Here is a 15,056-nt window from a genome sequence, read left to right on the forward strand (position 1 = left end):
TCATGCCTAGGTGTGAGCATGAACATCATGCCTAGATTGAGTGGGGGGAAATATGCGTATTATTTATATCACTGTGTGGGGCCATTTATGTTACATCTTGATGTAAGGATGACTTTAGAAAACCCATATGCATTTATATGTTTATGAAACAGCTGAGACTTCTGCTTTCTCAAGGGCAGAGACATTGTGGTCTTTTATCCTGAAGGCCTAGGGGAGTGCACATAACATAGTTGGATAATTTATTCCAACTTATTAGAATAAATAAAATCAAATAGAATTCTTCAATGTCTATTAAAAAAATTTATAACATGGCATCATACTTGGCCCCACATTTTCTCTTCAGTTATATTTCTGATTCAAGCTTCACTGTCACCTTTTAATCTGTTTATACAGAACTGATACAATTTCCCCAGACTGCTCTCCTTTATCATAGTTCCTTCTGTCTATAATGACTTTTTCCTTCTGTTTGGGGAAAGAATTATTTTCAAACTCAGCTCAAGCATTACCTCCTTCATGAAGCCTTTACTTCCTTCCTCCAGAGAGATATAATCACTCCTTGCTTGTGATCTTGTAATCTGCTGTATCATGCAGGTGTATAGGCAGATTAGGAGCCATGCAGTTTGATGACTAATATCCTACTTCTGTTCCAGCATCCTAGTATTTTCTCTTTCTGACATCTCACCACCTATATTATCATTCCTTTTTGGTTAAGATAGGTGCTATTTCCAGAAAGTTTGGGTAAATCCTCATTTGGGAAGGGTCACGCATAAGCCATTAAGGCTTTATCAACAGAAAACAAGCCCTAAAAGGATGGAAACTTGAACAGTGAAATACTAAACATTTATTTAATAGGGAGTGAAGACTTAAGTCATGGTACTGGTTTCGTACAGCTTTAGAAAGCTGGAAACAGCAGCTATGATGCAGAGATACTTTATGGATAAAGAAGAAAATAATACAGTAATGTCTTAATTTATATTCATCATGACAATACAGGTGGTAGGCTATCCTGCTACAACATACAGTCCCTGAAATATTATCTTTTTTGCATAATTAACATTTACATCATATCGCTTACATAGTTCAATGTAAGTCAGATAGATTATCATTATTTTAGTTATGCCAACTGGACCACATGGCCTCCGAAGTTAGAACCAAAATATAGCCAGGCATGGTGGCATGCACCCGTAGGAGTGGATGTTGCAGTGAACCAAGGGGACAGAGCGAGACCCCCATCTAAGAAAGGAAAGAAAACAAGAAAGCAAGAAAGCAAGAAAGAAAGATGAAAAGAAATAAATTTTGTAAATGTGGTAAGTGCTGTGATAAAGATACGTTAATGGCACACAAAGTAGCATTATTTAATTTAGCTCTGAATTTCAGAGGGAACCTTCTGGAGGAGATAGAAATTTTGATCGACTTCTTAGATGAGGAAGCCATTAGTAAAGCAATGGCTATAGCAGAAAAAGAGAGGGATGGAGTAGGAATAGCCTCTTAAGTATCTTGGCCTGGAAAAACAGATGAGATATAAAAGAACACACAATTATTGATGAACAGGAACATTCCACGCTATATAATGTATAGTCATTCCTGATTTATTCAGGTTCATTTATCTTTCTTCCCATCTTTAAGTATACGCCTTATTTGCATCAAACTTCTACTATGCTGCTTGTACATCATGAAGTTCCATGTCCATTTCCTTCACTCTTGCTTTTTACCCTCTATACTTCTTCACTTCATGGCCTACTTATCTATGAAGTCGATCAAAATTGCTATCTCCTCCAGAAGGTTCTCTCTGAAATTCAGAGCTAAATTAAATAATGCTTCTTTGTGTGCCGTTAACATATCTTTATCACAGCACTTACATTTATAAAATGTATTTCTTTTCTCCTCCCTCCCTCCCTCCCTCCCTCCCTCCCTCCCTTCCTTCCTTCCTTCCCTTCTTTCTTTCTCTTTTCTTCCTTCCTTCCTTCCTTCCTTCCTAGATGAGGGTCTCACTCTGTTGCCTTGGTTCACTGCAACATCCACCCCTGGGGTGCATGCCACCACGTCTGGCTATATTTTATTAATTTATTCATTTATTTTTAGAAAAGGGGTTTTGCCATGTTACCCAAGCTGGTATGGAACTCCTGGACTCAAGTGATCTGCTCACATCAGCCCCCCAAAGTGTGGGGATTACAGGTGTGAGTAACCGAAGCCCACCAAAATTTCTTAGTATGTGTCTGATTTTGTCTCATCAGTTTTTTCATTTTAACCAATGTGTGTATGATATGTATCTGATGATCAGTGCATTTAGTAGCTATTTTTAAGAAATGAAACTAGATTTTATTACAATCCTCAGATGTAATCTTGCAGTTGATCCCCAAAAAGTAAACGAACTGGTTTATAGTCATTTATACCTTCTAAAAGACAGAATAGAGTTGAAAAGCATGATCTCTGGTGTTAGCCTGCCTTGTTTTTAACCAGACCCCACTAATTACTTGCAAAGTCAGATTTGACAAGTCATTCAATCTCTGCTTTAATTCCTTCATCTGTAAAATGGAAATAAAGCTGATACTTTCTAGATTGATTTTGAAGTTTAAATAAATTTAATTCATAGTAAATTTGGTGAGTATAATGCCTATGATGTAGTAGTAGGCAGTCATTAAATGGGTGATGTAGATCTGTTTGAAAAGAGATACAAATAGATGAAATAATGAATATTTGTGAATATACATATATATTTCACAATACAATCACACACTCACAACATTATTAATGGTAATCACATCAGCATTACGATATTGTAATAATGATGTTTATTTTGAACAACTTAGTACTGTTTGAATATTCTTTTTTTTTTTTTTTTTGAGACGGAGTCTCGCTCTGTCGCCCAGCCCAGGCTGGAGTGCAGTGGCGCGATCTCGGCTCACTGCAAGCTCCGCCTCCCGGGTTCACGCCATTCTCCTGCCTCAGCCTCCCGAGTAGCTGGGACTACAGGCACCCACAACCGCGCCCGGCTAATTTTTTGTATTTTTAGTAGAGACGGGGTTTCACCGTGGTCTCGATCTCCTGACCTTGTGATCCGCCCTCCCAAAGTGCTGGGATTACAGGCGTGAGCCACCGCGCCCGGCCAGTACTGTTTGAATATTCTAACGTGAGTTCTATGTATCTAACAACTTACATGTCTTGCTATTTTTCAAATCAGCAAAAAATCTGAAGATATCGTTTTTGTTCATGTTGTTGAAGATATCATTTTTGTTTCATTATTTGTTTTTTACTATATTAAATGTTAAATCTCTTTTTCTAATGTAAAAATGAACACATTTGTTAACAGCATTGCTCCTAGGGTTGCCTTCAAGTGGCCAAGTGTAGAGGAGAGATTTTGAACCTCATGTGGAAAAATACAATGTTTTCGATCCTATTGATAGATAACAAAATGCACACGTGCAGTGTGATCATATCAATGCCAAACGTTTAGCATATTGTAGAGCCTGGCACATAGTAAATGCTGTCTATATATTATTAATTACTATTATTTTTATTATAATTTAAACCTACATAAACATTTTTATTATTTTTTGTAGGCATGGATAAGACACAATGTTGAATAGATGTGGGGAAAATAACCTCTTTAAATGTAACAACAGTTTTCAGAATAAATCATAGTTTAAACAGTCTTTGAATAAAATTTCCTGATAATACTGTTTTAGACGGATCAGTGTTTATATGATAGTCCTCTTATTTTGGCTACAACTCTGAGGTCATGCTTTCAGTTCCGAATAAAAATAAACTACTATCTCAGACCTGTTATGGCTGTGTTTAGAATGTTTTCAGAAGAAAATATTTTCTATCTTCCAAAGTGAAACACAGGGCTATAAATTGCTAGAGGGACATCAGTCTTTTCAAAACCTTTTTTGCTCTGTAGTATTGTACTATAATTATTAATACTATGCGATAAAACACAAGATTAAGGCAGTAAATTGAGATGAAGATTCTCCAAAGAAATGAACTGAGAGAGAAACTTGTTCAGGAATTAAGTTATTTTAGGAAAAAAAACAAGTCCTGGTAGCAGCAGGTGTGTATGCTGTTAGAATGACTGTGTTTTAATTAAGCAGCATTTCCCAACAGAGTAATTACCTATGTTGTTTACTGAACTTTTATAAGGTTCATTAACAAATTTCTAATCTTCTTTCTTCCCATACTCCAGGTTAAAAGGTTTTTAAAAACTTGTTCTTATTAGAAAACTTGTTCTCATTAAGAAAGGAGTATAAATAGGTTCTGAGTCTATGGAAAATGCATGCTCTTTACAAAGAGGTTCACCTAGAAATTCAAATAAACATGCTCATAGCCTTACACATATGGCTTTCTCTGAGTTTATGATTTTTTGTGACATTTTATCATAATGAATTATGTCTTTAAAACCTACAACATCAAAAATAGTTTTGAGATATTCTCAAATGAATATTACCAAAGGAAATTTCTGCAGCTGCAACTAACTCTGCTGGGTGTCACATAGAGGAGTGAAGGGGGATTGTGTGAGTTAGTTCCTACAGCCCAGACCTGTATAATATGTTCTATTTTGAACTCCATAGATGTCAACTGAATTTAAACTTCCCATGTAGACAACATTTTTATTCCTTATAGAAGAATCTTGGGAAGTCACTACCAGGCAGGCCATCATGTGAACTGAAAAAGTCCTCTGGTTTTTAATGTTCCCAGAAGACTGATTAAGGGTGAAGTATTTTTAATATCCTTATTTATGTTTGAATTGCCACAAATCTATAGTTTTTGTTAAAATGTGTAATGGAATTGTGTTTTTAAGAGAAAGGCTACTTGTTAGAGATGGCCAACGGATTAAATTATTTGAAACACATGATTAAAAAATCTCAGGACTACAATAAGCCTATTTTATTTTATTTCAAAATGTTGAGATGTGACCCTTGTTTTTTTTGTTTGTTTGTTTTGTTTTGTTTTGTTTTGCGATGCAGTTTCCCTCGTATTGCCCAGGCTGGAGTTCTATGGCACTATCTCGGCTCACCACAACCTTCGACTCCCAGGTTCAAGTGATTCTCCTGCCTCAGACTCCTGACTAGCTGGGATTACAGGCATGCACCACCACGCCCAGCTAATTTTTTGTATTTTTAGTAGAGACAGAGTTTCTGTATGTTGATATAGTGACATCATAGATACACTGGCAATATACTCATGTTACAGCCCAGACATTTTAAGAAAGAAAGAGCAAATGCTTGGTGAAACTAAATTAGGAAATTGAAAAAAAAATTTCTTACATTTTTTACTTGTCATTCAACGCCAGTCATAGTACTATCATCTCAGAAATACAAAGCAGTTCACGACTGGGAAGAAATATTTGGAAACAACACACCACTATTGTTTTTGTTCACAAAAATAGTACAGCTAAGATCCCATGCAGATTTCTTCATACTGAGGCTGTCAAAAATAGATGTTCAAAAAACTTTACATCAAATACACACACACACACACACACACACACAAATACACACAAAACTTTCAAATGCAATTAATGTGCATACATAGTTTCATGCCTGGATGAAAAGGCTTCTGCCTAGCTACTCAAAGAATGAATGAAAAGCACACTTTAAAGAACAGTATATCTACAAAATGGACAAGACATAATAGTAACTTTCACAAAAATATAACAATTTTGAGTGTTTCTCTCATGTGACTTCTCTACAACATACAATCACGTATATTTGCTCTAATAACTACATATAAAATTTTTAAACAATTATAAATGTTGTAATTTATTGCAACAAAATCATAAAACTAAACTTTGTAAGGCATTTGACTGATCACCGTACTCTTGCATAACATAGGTGACATACCTATGCTATGCTTTAAAAAAATTTTTTAAAGCCTTAGGTAGTCCAAAATCTTCCTAATTTTCAAAGAGAAACAAAAGATATGGCACTACTTTTATTCGTTCATTAATCTAAAACTAGTCTCTTCAATGAATCTTTAAAATGTGAAAAAAAAAGGTCAACATTTAACCCTATGCAAAAAGATTCTTAATACTTGCAAATATTTGTCTTATAAATCCCTTAGCTTCTCATGACCATTCAATTAATAAATACAGTTGGTCCTTTATATTTCTGATATCTTCCTGCATTATAATTTTAAGAGTTTAAGACTTCATCCATTAACCCTGTAAAAACAAGCATGAATATATCACATGAAGCTGAAGTGGGAGAATCACTGGAGCCCTGAGGGCTGCAGTGAGCTGTGATCATGATTGTGCCACTGCACTCCTGGGCAACAAAGTGAGACCTTGTCTCAAAAAAAAAAAAAAAAAACAAAAAGCAAAACAAGTTATACAAAATAATTCATATTTTTACTTTTAAGACTTTTTAGTGCTTGTACTTGAGGTCTTTAGTTAATTGGTGTGAATTTTGCATTCAAGGTTAAAAAAAAAAATAACTAGAACAAGATTGCCCTTAGTTTTATCATTTCTTGCTATATTATCTTCCACCAAGGAATGTGAGAGCAGAAAGTGACTACCACGCAATTGTAAAATTCAACTTTAATAGGTTCTCTAATAATTTCTTAGATAAGCTTGTGGAGTAGACTAATGTGAGGAATGGCTGTGAATTTATCACTTTGTCTCTTCGGTATCAACCACAATTGGTATTCCACAAAAATTTGTGTAATTAATATGAAGTCCTCAAATAAATCTTGAGCATCAGTAATCAAGTGAACTATTATGTGTAATACAGATTAAAATTTGGACAGACATTTTCTTTTATATTTCAATATCATGGACAAAACACGCATATACACACACACACACACACACACACACTCTCACAGTTTTAAATCTTCTTATGGAAGCATTCTGTAAGGAAGAAAAGACATCAGATTGCATTCCCATGTGAAGAATTAATTGAGAATGAAATAATTATCTAGTAAATCCTGGTGGTACTTAGTCCATCATGATAATTAAGGCAGATTTTATGCATAATTGCCTTGACCTCATATTTTCCCTTATTATTTCTAGACACATTACATTATATCCAAAAAAATGTAATTTGACTTGTCAATAATGAAATGTCAAGTCTGTAGTGCTTCCTGGTTTATAATGGAATTTTAATAAAATTGTAAAAGCTAACTAAATTTGTACCAATAAATCATTTGAGGTAACACTTTCAGTAATATTTTATTCATTTAATTCATGTACAACCCTCTAAGTTTCATTCTTATTTAATTTAATTTAATGTGTTCCTACTGTGCCATATTTTCATTATTTGGGTATGATCATACATTCTGTCCAGTTTTGCTTTGTGATATTTATGATATTTTTATTGCTTTAAGTGCAGAAACTAAGCTAGTTGTCCTTATGCAGGGCAGGCAATTGGTTTTAGACTCTGGTCATTATTTAAAATTAAATGCAAATTTTCATTTAAATATATTTTGGGGGTTACTAAAATGAAAAAAACAATTCTGACTCATGAGCTAAACTACAAATAAAACATATGATCAAAATACTATTATAACAGGAAGTATAATTTAGAAACTATAGAGTTGCCAATAGAGAGCTCCGAGGGATATTCCTAACATTTTCTTTTTTTAAAAAAGGACAAAGTTGATGGATATATTTAAAAGTTATTTTGGTTCTATTAGCTTTAATAAGGGCCTATGAGTCTAAGAAAAGAGATTTTTCATGAACTGTGGATTTAATTTTAAGGCAAGGAATCTGTGGTAGAGAGAATTCTGAAATGCCATCCTGCCAAGGTTTCTACCCTCTGCTTAGGTGCCCCATTCTCTCCCTTCTGGAGTGTGGGTGGGACTGCGAATACTTGCATTCCTTTCCCTTGATGAGGTTATATTATAATACATGCCAAAGCAGAAAGGAATGTGAGGAAAGAACTAAAATCTCAAATCAATTGACCATAAATTAATCCTGAGTGGTTGTGGCCTATGAGGTGAATACAATCTAGACCCTTCTTGAAGACAGACTGTAGAAGCCAGGAGAAATTCTCCTGCTCCATCGGGAAGAAGCAAACTTCCATATTGAGGCAAGGGATTAAGACCAAGCTAGAAGAGCTGAAAGCAAACCCTAAATGACAAACAGCAAAAGAATGAACACCTCATTCCTACCATACAAGAAAATCTTTCATCAAAGGAAGAGTTTGTTTTAATTGTTTTATCTTTGATTCAAATTATCTGAATTTACTTGACAATGACAATAATTTACATTCAAGAGCACTTTACACAATGACTCGACAAATGATCCCCAGAGTTAAAATTTGCTGCCCTCCACGTTATTTTTTGTTGTTGTTTCCAGGATCTTTCTATAACATAATAGGCTAAGAAAATAATTAAAAGTATGAATATGATTTTCTACACACATTAGGAAGCATTGTGCAACAGTATTTTGCTTATAATTTAAATATTTTAAAATATCAATGTGTTCTCTTGAAACTGAAGTTGGAAAATGCCATGTATAAATTGCTTCCTTTAACCAGAGAAAAGCAATGCAATGAAGGTGAATTGAGATGCAATACAATTTTAATTTAAATTTCCTAGTTATTATAATAGGTTTTAGAATGTACAGATAACTTTTTATAACATAATATATTATGAATGTATTTTCCAAAAGCTCAAAGAAGCTGAGGGACTTCAAAAAATGCATAAATGGGTATAATGATATCTAGAATGATGAAAATAATACAGTAGAAAACAGGCAGGCAGTGAAGACCTGGTCAACATCCCACCTGTAAGCTATTTTAAGGGGCTGATGAAAAAGCATAAAACAATCTTGAAAAAAAAATTATAACAGTGAGAAAATTATGGCGGTGAAAGAGATCTGATTTAACCCACCTCTCATCTTGCCTTTCTCCTAAATTTTCCTGGGGTTTTGGGGCAAGTTAACTTTGAGAGACATTTAAGTTATAGTTTAAATGCAATAGCCTTTCCACAAAAGTCTACTACCTTTGTAAACCTAATAAAAGCCCATCAGACTGGGGAGGAGAAGAATCTAAATTCTGCTAAAGCATACACATAAACAATTGCCAGTCATACCTGCAGATAACAACACTATTGTATATTGGCCTTTTCAGATATGTATTCAGATTTTTTACATATCTGACACCCATGGTTCCAGTTGGACCTGATGGTTCCACTTGGACCTGTCAACCTCACTCCTGTGGCCTGACCCAGAAGTGATTCAGCATGCAGGAGGACAGTTTCACCAACTATGATTTCATCTCTGCCCCAACCCTATCGGCAGCAAGACTAGCAACCCCTGCCCCATTGTGATGGTTAATACTGAGTGTCAACTTGATTGGATTGAACGATGCAAAGTATTGATCCTGGGTGTGTCTGTGAGGGTGTTGCCAAAGGAGATTAACATTTGAGTCAGGGGACTGGGAAAGACAGACCCACCCTCAATCTGGGTGGGCACCATCTAATCAGCTGCCAGTAAAGCTAGAATAAAAAGCAGACAGAAACATGTGAAAAGAGAGACTGGCCTAGCCTCTCAGCCTACATCTTTCTCCCATGCTGAATGCTTCTTGCCCTCAAACATTGGACTCCAAGTTCTTCAGTTTTGAGACTTGGACTGGCTCTCCTTGCTCTTCAGCTTGCAGATGGCCTATTGTGGGACTTTGTGACCATGTGAGTTAATACTTAATAAATTCTTCTTTACATATATCTATAGCTATATGTCTATGTATATGTCTGTGTGTGTGTGTGTGTGTGTGTATATATATATATAAGTTCTGTCCTTCTAGAGAACCCTGACTAATACAGATTTTGGTAGCAGAAGTGGTTCTAGGGGAGCAGATTATTAAGGATGAAGTTCTTTCATTGGTTTTGGGGTTTCTGGAATTGGCTGCTTAATATGATTAGACACAAAAATGCTAAGGCCCCTACTTCTAATATATGGAGAACACTGAGAGTCCTTGAGGTAAACTGTTTAGAGAGTTATGCAAAATAAATGCATTTGACATTCCTGATTCTCCGCTCATGAGAGGCAAGGAGTTTAGTGACTCTATATAATACCTTTGACCATATCTAGAGAACCAAGAAACATAATGAAGGAGGTTGGTTGCTCTTAAGTTCAGTGGACAAAATGATGAAAAAAATGAGGAACTCAGGAATTCTAACTCCTGGATTCAGAAGTGGATACTGAGCCTCAAATCTGCTAAGATTGCCCTGAGTGAGAGTCTTACCTTCTGGAGAGAAAGAACTGAAATTTTTGAAAAACAGACACAGCTCTTATCATGAGAGTGGTTGACATGCAATGAAAGGTGAATGCATAGCCTTGCCAGGTGTCTCCTGTTAAAGTGAGAGGATTGATTGGAAAAGAATGGGAACGTGCAACTTGGAATGGGGATGTGTGGGAGGACCCTGATGATGTTGGGGACACTGAGTTTGTAAACTCTGAGGAACCTTTTTTGTTAGAAGAAACAGCTTCCCCATCCCCAGTAGTGGCAACATCCCCTCCCCAACCCATGCTGCCATCAGCCTTTACACACTTGTTTGAGGAGATAAACTCTGCATTGCCTGAGACAACAGTTTTGGCCTCCACAGAGGCAGTAGCCAGGCAAGATAATGTTGATTCTCCTCCGGAGCCACCCCCAACAACCCTGTTTGCTTCTAGACCTATAACTAGACTAAAGTCCTGGTGGGGCCCTAGAAGTAAGGTTCAGAGTGTGACCCATGAGGAGGTATGCTACACTCGAAAAGAATGGCTTGAGTTTTCTAATTTATATAAGCATAAATCTGGAGAACAGGCATGGGAATGGATATTAAGGATGTGGGATAATGGTGGAAAGAACACAAAGTTGGTTGGATCAGGCTGAATTTATTGATTTGGGCCCATTAAGTAGGGAATCTGCATTTATTGTTGCAGCTGAGGGAGTTAAGAAAAGGTCCTAATAGTTTATTTTCTTGGTTAGCAGAAATATGGATTAAAAGATGGCCCATGTGGGTGAGCTAGAAATGCCTGCTATCCCTTAGTTTAATGCAAAGGAAGGGATCCAAAGGCTTAAGGAGATTGGGATCGTGGAGTAGATTAGTCATTTTAGACCTATCATCTGAGCTGGGAGGATCCAGAAGATATACCCTTGACCAATGCTTTGTGCAATAGATTTGTGAGGACAGCACCTGCATCTTTGAAGAGCCCTGTAATTGCTCTTCTCGGTATGTCAGAGCTAACAGTGGGAGCCACAGTTAGTCACCTCAACTACAAAATTTAAATACAATGGGAATAATTGGATCCTGAGGTGGCAGGGGCAAAGTGGCAGCACTCAACCATCAAAAGCAAAGTGGGCATAGCTACTGTAACGGACAGCAGAGGCAAAGTGGCAATCACAGTAGTCTGACTCATGTTGAGCTCTGGCATTAGCTAATTAGTCACAGTGTTCCTAGAAGTGAAATTGATAGGAAGCCTACTGCATTTCTACTTAATTTATGTAAGCAGAAAACTTCTAGGTCCAATGGACAAAAGACTAATTTAAATTTTAAAAACAGAGAATCAAGGCTCATCAATGAATTTTCAGATTTGTGGCAGTTTACAGACCTTGAATGAAGGGGAGGCCAGGTCCCTTTGAGGAAGGAATCAACTATATTACCGACAATTTATGCTGTTAATCTTTCTCCATTCCTTCACCAAGGAGACTTCCAGCCTTTTACCAGTGTAACTGTGCATTGGGGAAAGAGAAATTATCAAATATTTTGGGGACTACTGGACACTGGCTCTGAGCTGATGTTGATTCCAGGGGACCCAAAACATCATTGTGGTGCTCCAGTTAAAGAAAGGGCTTATTGAAGTCAGATAATCAATAGAGTTTTAGTTCAGGTCCAACTTACAGTGGGTCCAGTGGGTCCCTGGACTCATCTTGTAGTCATTTCCCCAGTGCTAGAATGCATAATTAGCATAGACATACTTAGCAGCTAGCAGAAAGACCACATTGGCTCCCTGACTGGTAGGGTGAGGGCTACTATGGTGGGAAAGGCCAGATGGAAACCATCAAAGCTGCCTCTACCTAGAAGAATAGTAAATCAAAAACAATATCACATCCCTGGAGGGACTGCAGAGATTTGTGCCACCATCAAGAACTTGAAAGATGCAGGAGTGATGATTTCCATCACATCCCCATTAAACTTTCCCATTTGGCCTATGCAGAAGACAGATGGAGTCTTGGAGAAATGACAGTGGATTATCATAAACTTAACCATTGGGTGACTCTAATTGCAGCTGCTGTACCACATGTGGTTTGTTTCATTGCTTGAGGAAATTAACACATCTCCTGGCATCTGGTATGGAGCCATTGACTTGGCAAATGCCTTTTTCTCCATTCCTGTCCATAAGGCCCACCAGAAGCAATTTGCCTTCAGGTGGCAAGGCCAGCAATGTACCTTTACTGTCCTACCTCAGGGGCATATCAACTCTGGGGCTTTGTGTCATCTTATTTGGAGAGACCCTGATCACACTTCACTTCCACAAGATATCACCCTGGTCCATTACATTGATGACATTATGTTGATTGGATCCAGTGAGCAAGAAATAGCAAACCCGCTGGACTTACTGGTGAGACATTTGCAGGCTAGGGTAGGGGAAATAAATTCAACTAAAATTCAGGGACCTTACCTTAGTAAAATTTCTAGGGGTCCAGTGGTGTGGGATCTGTTGAGATATTGCTTCTAAGGTAAAGGATAAGCTGTTGCATTTGGCCCCTCCTACAACCAAGAAGGAGGCACAGTGCCTAGTGGGTCTATTTGGATTTTGGATGAAACACACTCCTCATTTGGGTGTGTTCCTCTGGCCCATTTATTGAGTGACCTGAAAGGTGGCTAGTTTTGAGTTGGGTTCAGAACAGGAGAAGACTCCCCATCAGGTCTAGTCTGCTGTGCAAGCTGCTCTGCCACTTGGGTCATATGACCCAACAGATTCAATGGCGTTGATGTGTCAGTGGCAGATAGCGATGATGTTTGGAGCCTTTGGCAGGCCCCCATAGCTGAATCACGGTTGAGGCATCTAAGATTTTGGAGCAAGTCCCTGCCATCTTCTTCAGATCACTACTCTCCTTTTGAGAGACAGCTCTTGGCCTGTAACTGGGCTTTGGTGGAAACAGAACATTTGACAATGGGTCATCAAGTCACCTTTTGACCTGAAAGGCCTCTTAGGAACTGGGTGCTTTCTGTCCCATCTAGTTATAAAGTGGCTTATGCACAGCAGCATTCCATCATCAAATGCAAGTGGCATATATGTGATCAGGTCTGAGCAGGTCCTGAAGGCAAAAGTGATTTAGATGAAGAAGTGGCTCAAATGTCCATGGTCTCCATTCCTGCCACCCTGCCTTCTCTCCCCCAGCCTCTAACAATGGCCTCATGGGGAGTTCCCTATGATCAGTTGACAGAGGAAGAGAAGAGTAGGGCATGGTTCACAGATGGTTCTGCATGATATACAGGCACCACCTGAAAGTCAACAGCTGCAGCAATACAGTTCCTTTCTAGGACATCTCTGAAGGACAGCAGTGAAGGGAAATCTTCCCATTGGGCAGAACTTTGAGCAGCAAACCTGGTTTTGCACTTTTCATGGAAGTAGAAATGACCAGTTATGTGATTATATACTGATTCATGGGGTGTAGCAATAGTTTGGTCAAGGAACTTGGAAGAAGCATGATTGGAAAATTGGTGACAAAGATATATGGGGAAGAGGCATGTGGATGGACTTCTCTGAGTGGTCAGAAACTGTGAAGATATTTGTATCCTATGTGAATGTTCACCAGTGGCTGACCTCAGCAGAGGAGGATTTTAATAATCAGGTGGACAATATGACCCATTCTGTGGTCACCACTCAGCCTCTTTCCCCAGCCACCCATGTCATCACCCAGTGGGCCCATGAACAAAGTGGCCATGGTAGCAGGGATGGAGGTTACACATGGGCTCAGCAACAGGGACTTCTGCTCACCAAGGTTGACCTGGCTATGGCCACTGCTGAGTGCCCAATTTGCCAGCAGCAGAGACCAACCCTGAGCCCCCAATATGGTACTATTCCTTGAGGTGATCAGCCAGCTACCTGATGGCAGGTTGATTATATTGGACCTCTTCCATTATGGAAAGGGCAGAGGTTTGTCCTCACTGGAATAGATAGTTACTCCGGACATGGGTTTGCCTATCTTGCATGCAATGCTTCTCCTAAAACTACCATCTGTGGACTGATGGAACGCCTTTTCCACCATCATGGCATTCCACACAGCATTGCTTCTGACCAAGGCACTCACTTTACAGCTAAAGAAGTGTGGCAGTGCACTCATGCTCATGGAATTCATTGGTTTACCATGTCCCCCATCATCCTGAAGCAGCTGAATTGACAGAATGGTGGAATGGCCTTTTGAAGTCACAATTACAATGCCAACTAGATGACAATACAAAGCTGGGCAAAGTTCTCCAGAAGGCCATGTATGCTGTGAATTAGCATCCAATATATGGTACTGTTTCTCCCATAGCCAGAATTCACATGTCCAGAAATCAAGGGGTGGAAGTGAAAGTGGCACCATTCACCATCACCCCTAGTGATCCACTAGCAAAATTTTTGCTTCCAGTTCTTATGACATTACATTCTGCTGGCCTAGAGGTCTTAGCTCCTGAGGGAGGAGTGCTGGCCCCAAGGGACACAGCAATTCGAATAAATGGAAGTTAAGATTGCCACCTGGATACTTTGGCTCCTCTCACCTTTAAGTCAATAGGCTAAGGAGAGAGTTACGGTGTTGGCTGCGGTGATTGGCATAGACTATCAAGATAAAATCAGTCCACTACTCCACAATGGAGGTAAGGAAGAGTATGCATGGAATATAGGATATCTATTAGGGCATCTCTTAATATTACCATGCCCCATGATTAAGGCCAATGTGAAACTACAATAGTCCAATCCAGGCAGGACAACAAATGGGCTCAGACTCTTCAGAAATTAAGGTTTGGGTCACTCCACCAGGAAAAAACTATGGTCTGCTGAGGTTCTTGCTGAAGGCAAAGTGAATACAGAATGAGTAGTAGAAGAAGGTAGTCATCAATACCAGCTATGACCACATGACCAA

At 38.3% G+C, this 15,056-nt stretch overlaps 1 pseudogene; it reads left to right on the forward strand.

The window, feature by feature from the left end:
- The first annotated feature begins 1,333 nt into the window (after positions 1 to 1,333).
- On the forward strand, positions 1,334 to 14,662 carry LOC139355987 (uncharacterized; annotated as a pseudogene).
- Positions 14,663 to 15,056: the final 394 nt, after the last annotated feature.

Source organism: Macaca nemestrina, chromosome 9 (assembly GCF_043159975.1).
Source record: "Macaca nemestrina isolate mMacNem1 chromosome 9, mMacNem.hap1, whole genome shotgun sequence".
Classification (NCBI taxonomy): domain Eukaryota; kingdom Metazoa; phylum Chordata; class Mammalia; order Primates; family Cercopithecidae; genus Macaca; species Macaca nemestrina.